The sequence below is a fragment of the Coregonus lavaretus genome, assembly GCF_964263955.1.
Source record: "Coregonus lavaretus genome assembly, chromosome: 22".
Taxonomy (NCBI): domain Eukaryota; kingdom Metazoa; phylum Chordata; class Actinopteri; order Salmoniformes; family Salmonidae; genus Coregonus; species Coregonus lavaretus.
This window is the reverse complement of record NC_140009.1, coordinates 32,751,599-32,759,109: the sequence shown is the minus strand read 5'-3', so window position 1 is coordinate 32,759,109 and position 7,511 is coordinate 32,751,599. Positions and strand designations below refer to the sequence as shown.

The following is a 7,511-nucleotide window of genomic DNA, read 5'->3' as shown; positions in this document are numbered from 1 at the left end:
TTGGGTTGTGCAAACACAGTTTCATCAGCTGTCCGGGTGGATGGTGTCAGATGATCCCCCAAGTGAAGAAGCCGGAGGTGGAGGTCCTGGGCTGGCGTGGTTACACGTGGTCTGCGGTTGTGAGGCCGGTTGGATGTACTGCCAAATTCTCTAAAACGACATTGGAGGCAGCTTATGGTAGAGAAATGAACATTCAATTCTCTGGCAACAGCTCTGGTGGACAGTCCTGCAGTCAGCATTCCAATTGCTTGCTCCCTCAAAACTTGAGACATTTGTGGCATTGTGTTGTGACAAAACTGCACATTTTAGAGTGGCCTTTTATTGTCCCCAGCACAAGGTGCACCTGTGTAATGATCATGCTGTTTACTCAGCTTCTTGATATGCCACACCTGTCAGGTGGATGGATTATATTGACAAAGGAGAAATGCTCACTAATAAGGATGTGAACACATTTGTGCACCAAATTTGAGAGAAATAAGCTTTTTGTGCGTATGGAAAATGTCTGGGTTGTTCTATTTCTGATCATGAAACATGGGACCAACAAGTTACATGTTGCATTTATATTTTTGTTCAGTGTATATTTGGGTAAATGAAAGGTTTTCATGTTAAAATACAAATCAAAACATGTTTCCTGCTCATTATTCACAAATGATTTTAATCATCATTTGGAAATGGGTAAAAATAAATAACATCACATTTTAGCAAATGTTCCAACCATTCCACAAATGTGAAAAATATGAATTGCAAAATGTCTGTTTGCTCATTAATGTACTTGTGAAGGATGTCATAATGAGCAGTATTTGCCATGTAGAAAGTTGAGAGGTTGGAGTCCCTGACCCCAGATTTCCACGTGGGTCCACTTCTCAGAGGCACAGAGCTGTTGACTGCTTCTTACGATTCACCCTTCGTTGTGGCTAACAGATTAAGTCCAAATTAGTGCTACGTGTAGTAGCTCTCACTTCTTCCTCCTCACTTTGGGTTTCTTGACCGGCCTCAGGTATGGGTTGTCAATCATGTTTTCTTCACTGACCTTCATCAAGGGAACCACGCCCCCAGGGGGTAGCACAGAATTCTCCTTATCAGCTCCAGGATCATCCTACATTTGATGAAAGGCATAGATGAGAAAAACAAACTTAATTTAAAAAATATGTATTTTTGTAAATTAATAAGTAGCAATCAACACCAGGTACATTTTAATATAGATTTGCTCTTAACAATGAATGGCTTTGGAGGGCCTTGATTTTTCTAATGAAAAGTTATTTCTGTATAGGCCTACCACATTGCACTGCAGATTATAAAGAATCGGGGTTAAATATGTCCCTGACTCACATTGAGGTTGTTGCCTGGCGTGTTCTCGCTGTCGGTCTGGTCGTCCTGTTCAGAGGAGTCTGTCTCCTCCAGAGTCTGCAGCTCCAGTTCTGAGGGCAGCAAGGCACTGAGGTACGGGATGGAGCTTGGCCGCGCTGCGATCACTGGCAATCACAATCACAAAGGCATCAGTATTATTACATATGTAAACACAGGTATCCAACACTCTCTCGTAGGAAATAAGATCAGCGGGAACAGTAAACTTCTGTTCCATAATAGAAGCATCTTTGTGCAGATTATGCAAAACTGAAGGGACATTTTTTCAAATTCAACAGCATGAATGAGAATCATGCTTGACAACAACAACGAGCACTCGCTCACATGGGAAGGCAGTGATATCATCCTTGAAGAGGCTCTGTGTTTCTCAGGTCTTGGCCATGAAGCATGTGAGTGCTCGCTCTACATCCCTTTTCTGAGAAGCTGCCTTCTCTCGCACCACCTGGTAATCTGACACAGGCCCCCGAAACGTCTGACAGAAAGGAAACTCACTCATTTATTCATCTTAAAAATCTTTTCACTAGACTACTGGGAAAAGTTTAAAAGTGTATAAATACTAAGTCAAGTATGTGTCTGGCTGGGAAAACTGTAAGAAGTGTGGTTGACTCACTGGAGTCTTGATGTAGGTGTGAGGATCGGGGAACTCGGGGAAGTGGCTGGGGATGTGGGAGGGATGAGTGTCCAGCGATCAAGGCCTTTGGGATCACAGGAGCATTTGTCACTGGAGCTGAAAAATACACAGATGGTCAGTTAAGCGTCATACCTACTTTCATTCTAGGACCAGTTACCAGCTTGCTCTGTAGTGTTCTTGTGTTTTGTGCTCAGTTCTAGTCTAAATGCCACCTTCCTGAGGGTCTACTAACAGTAAAGACTCACAAGCAGTTATAAACATCCTCTGTGATCTCTTGGCATACCCTGGCAGAGTGTCGACATTGAATCCTGTGGTGGTACGTGAAACAAATAAGTGAATGAAGGCAAATTAAATTGAGATTTCATATTCAAGCTGTATTTCTTTTGCATTTTTCCTTAGGTTAAACTAACCCATTTCAATGAGTGTGACCACAGCGTCAGCGAGGGTGGGTGTGATTCGGGCTGTGTGTTCACAGTATGCCTTGGCACAACGACCTACTTCAGATATGTCTGAAAAAGTACAGGGAATAGACACAGATGAGAGGTCAGCAATACAGACAATTGTGGTGATTTCACTTATAATATAATATAATATGCCATTTAGCAGACGCTTTTATCCAAAGCGACTTACAGTCATGTGCGCATACATTTTTACGTATGGGTGGTCCCGGGGATTGAACCCACTGCCCTGGCGTTACAAACGCCATGCTCTACCAATTGAGCAACAGTTTAATTCAAGCCAGCAAAGGGTTATTAGTTTAATCCCAAACTCAAAACATGTATGAATTACATCAAAACACAATGGTTACATACAGCTCTGGATAATCTCAGTGATTCCACGGCAGCCTTCTCTGCACTCTCAAACCCACACTGTCAGCAGAGAGCTCACCACCACTTGGAGGGTGCGACGCCTTGAAAGCTGGTAGTTCTCTGTCAGGCTGGACGTCGCCTTCCCACCCCCTGAACGCTGTAAAACATTGAGATGTCAGTGAGAAAACACTTTCTCTCATGGTTAGCCAACTAGCTACCTACACGTTAACACAGCATTATTGACAACGAAGCCAGTATGCAAATGGAATGACATGATTGTGAACAGCAAGTCAACAACATTAGTTTAAACTTAACTACTGTCAAGTTGCGTCAATTCAAATCTGGTATAGGAACAAAAAGAGGTCAATACACGTCTTCTAAAATAGACTAGTATTTTAATTAATGCAAACACTTGAATGGTAAATATGATGTTCGTATATACGGGCCCACTGAAAAACCACGCAGGGCAGTCAGAGAACTGAGCCATTGTTATAAGTTCTTCTTTAAATACTCTGACAGAGATAGTTCCCGCTCCCTGCTGGGCCTGTTAGAGTAGAGGCCGGGTGTGGTTTAAACTTACCCAACCTATCGATGGCGCACAGGCTGGTCCCAGCCCCTTGGCGCTTCACGGTTGCCAGGCATTAGTTGTTATCTTTACAACTTGTCTCGAGTCAGCAACCTCAGACATAGTTTGTCCTTCTTTGTAGCAGAACACATGTCCTTGAGCAGTTTAACAAAGAGGCTGTGTGTGTGAGTCACAAGCCTGTCTCAGCCTACCCCCTAACGGTTCCTCACATTAATCACAGCTTGTTATGTTAAACAATCTATATCAGTACAGCACAAACCTATTATGTTTAATCATTAATGTATTCTTTCTAAGCTAGGCATCACATCTAGTTATAAGAAAATAGATCCCCACACTACCTAACGTTAAATAGCTAATGGATTTCATTTGATGAGGCAAAACTCTGGAAAAATGTCTAGTGTATTTTAATGTGCTACTTTAATTTGATTTACAATCATTGTAGTTAGCTAATGTTATTTCGACAAGCCAGCCTGATAGCTAACGTTACATATGACAACTTATTTACCCCTACTACGGCACTGAATCCGCCCGCCATCTGCACGGTAGGTTGTTTATTTGTTCCCAAATAGTTATTTAACAAAGTTACATCTTTCTGACAAAAAAATATCTATGCACACTACAGCCAGAAAAACAGTACTGACATCATTTCCGGTAGGACAGGCCGTTTCCGCTTCTGAGATAGATTTGCCGCCATTTACTGCATGAACTGTGTAAAAGCTAGTATTTGTGAGAAATAACTCTGTGGCATATTGCATAAACGAGGCTCAGTAAAATGCTTCATTCAAGATCATTATGAAGGCTTGTGAATGTGAGTTAAACCTTAGTTCAACTTCAAGTCTTTCAATATTGTATGACACTTTTGTCCTCTTTATTGTTACACCAATTAATGAGCATTTCAGCATTCCTGGCCCTTTTCAATATGTGCATCCTCTGAAACCCAGAGCAGCCTACTAATACCTTATTCTTCTCTTCTATAATATTATGGCAGTCCATAACTAGTAACACCTGTTAGTCACAATTATGTATATAAACCCTGGATTGCTGATGAGAGGCTTTGAAGCCATCAGCCGCAATATTGGTCTTCAGAAGGAGCAGTCCTCCATAGGAATGAATAGAATTCTACAGTATTTCAATTAAATGTATTTATCTATTGTAGTGGAGTCAGTAACATCAGTATTCTCAACAAACAAAAAAACTCCTTTATTTTTTGTTTTTATGTTCAGTTCACATAATACAATTTAAATGTATCTCATTATGGTATGTGATTAAATATGTATAGCCAGTTATAATTGTAATGGCTTAGTAGATAATAACAAAAGAAGAACAATATTTACATGACTCAAAGAGAAGGAATATAATGTCTATTGTTTACAGGAAACTCATTCAACAATTCTAGATGAAGTTGCGTGGAAAAAGGAATGGGGTGGGTGGGGGGGGGGCGAAATATACTTCTCCCATGGGCAAAGAAATTAAAATGGGTGTTTGATATTAATTAACAGTAATTTCGATCCGAATGTGCAAACTGTCCAAACAGATCCGCAAGGTAGATGGATTATTTTAAATATGTTATAAACAGATATGGCTCATTAACCTTTACGGACCAAATAATGATGATCCACACTTCTTTGACAATATATATAATAAATCATCAACCCTGCAAGCAATACAAGACTCTATTATTATGGTGGAAGATTATAATACTGTTTTAAATAGCTCAATGGACCGTAAAGGAAATCACACTACAAACTATCACCCTCATGCTCTTAAGGAAATTGTGCATGTCATGGATACATTAGAACTAGTAGATATATGGAGGCTTAAATATCCTGATCTAGTGAAATATACATGGCGGAGACTCAATCAAGCTAGTCGTCTTGACTTCTATCTTATGTCATTCTCGTTGGCACCAAAAGTTTAAAAAGTGTTGATAAGAACAGAATGCGGTCGGACCATCATATAATTGGCATATACATTACTCTTACTGAATTTCCACGTGGGCGAGGATATTGGAAATGTAATCAAAGCCTATTGGATGATAATTTGTTTTTAACTAGGACAGAGGAATTTATAACATAACATAGGTACAGCAAATCCCCTTATTGTATGGGACACATTTAAATGTGCCTTTAGAGGCCATGCAATTCAGTACTCATCTCGAAAACAAAAGCAATTTAGGTCAAAAGAGTCCATACTAACAAAGGAAATAGAAGGTCTAACAGAACAGAAAGATAGCAATAAAAACTGTAACATAGAGGCTCAGAATAAATTAGAGGAAAAACAAAAAGAAATGGAGAAACTTATTCAAGAAAGATCAAGCGTAATATATTATAAAAATAAAGCAAACTGGATGGAATATGGGGGAAAATGCAGCAAATTATTTTTTATCTTCATAGAAATGCTACCAAAAAGAATTTAATGAAACTGGTTACAAATGATAGAGTCACCCATGATTCACCAAATAATATTTTGAAGGAGGAAGCAAAGTACATTAAGCATATGTTTTCGTTTCAGTCGCTTCCATCTCACTGAAGCTAATGGTAGAGATGTCTTTCTATTGATAATGTAAAATTAACAGCCATACAGAAATACTCATGTGAAGGTGAAATTACAGAGGAGGAACTTATGGATGCAATTAAAGACTTTAAGTCCAGGAAAACTTCAGGGTTGGATGGCATACCAGTTGAGGTATACCAAACCTTTTTTTATATACTCAGAGGACCGTTATTAGCATGTTTTAACCACTCCTATGTAAATGGTAGATTATCAGACACTCAAGAAGAAGGTCTGATTTCATTATTACTGAAACAGGATACAAGTGGAAAATATAAAGATCCAGTCCATTAAAAAAATTGGAGGCCCCTTACACTTCAGTGTTGTGATGCAAAAATTATAGCAAAAGGTATTGTCGTACATTATTCATTCTAATCAGACAGGTTTTTTACATGGACAATACATTGGAGATAATATAAGGCAAGTACTGGAAACAATAGAACACTATGAAAAATCTGGGAAACCAGGCCTGCTATTCATAGCAGACTTTGAAACGGCATTTAATAAAGTATGACTGGAGTTTATATATAAATGCTTGGAGCATTTCAATTTTGGAGAATCTCTTATAAAATGGGTTAAAATCATGTATAGTAACCCTAGGTGTAAAATAGTAAATAATGGCTATTTCTCTGAAAGTTTTAAACTGTCAAGAGGAGTGAAACAAGGTTGTCCACTATCGGCATATCTATTTATTATGGCCATCGAAATGTTAGCTATTAAAATCAGATCCAACAATAATATCAAGGGATTAGAAATCCAGGGCTTAAAAACAAAGGTGTCATTGTACGCTGATGATTCATGTTTTCTTTTAAATCCACAACTAGAATCCCTCCACAGAGGATCTAGATACATTGTCTAACCTCTCAGGATTACAACCAAATTATGATAGATTTACTATATTACGTATTGGATCACAAAAAAATACAATTTTTACATTACCATGTAGTTTACCAATAAAATGGTCTGATGGTGATGTGGATATACTCGGAATACATATCCCAAATTAAATAAATGATCTCAGTCCAATACATTTTAATAGAAAGTTTGTCACGAGGGTCGATGTCGTCTAAATATGACCAAGGCGCAGCGTGTCCAAGAAACATGACTTTATTTATATCAAAGTCTGGAACAAAACAACAAAACACGACCGATACGTGAAGTCCTCTGCAACACTGACAGAACTAAGAACAAAAACCCACAAAACCAAGGAGAAACCACACAGTTTAAATATGGCTCCCAATCAGAGATAACGAGCCGACAGCTGACACTCGTTACCTCCGATTGGGAGTCATATGACTAATCAAACACAATCACCAAACATAGAAATGAACAACTAGAATACCCAACATAGAAATACACCCAAACAATGAAAATGAACAACCCTGGCTCAATAATCAAAGTCCATGGAGCCAGAGTGTCACAAAGTTAGCACAAATAGATAACATCTTGCTACCATGGAAAGGTAAATACCTGTCAATTTGTTGAAAAATCACCCTGATTAACTCTTTAGTATTATCCCAGTTTACCTATTTGCTTATGGTCTTGCCTACGCCTAGCGAACAGTTTGTTA

General features: G+C 38.8%; 1 pseudogene across 1 annotated transcript; it reads right to left on the bottom strand.

Moving 5' to 3' along the window:
- Positions 1-955: 955 nt before the first annotated feature.
- Positions 956-3,926, bottom strand: LOC311150084 (transcription initiation factor TFIID subunit 8-like; annotated as a pseudogene). Its single transcript has 8 exons — positions 3,897-3,926; positions 2,805-2,962; positions 2,407-2,505; positions 2,242-2,304; positions 1,976-2,092; positions 1,690-1,837; positions 1,330-1,472; positions 956-1,096 (listed from the first exon to the last, which is right to left on the bottom strand). The product of its transcript is annotated as a transcription initiation factor TFIID subunit 8-like (transcript).
- Between the last annotated feature and the right edge of the window lie 3,585 nt (positions 3,927-7,511).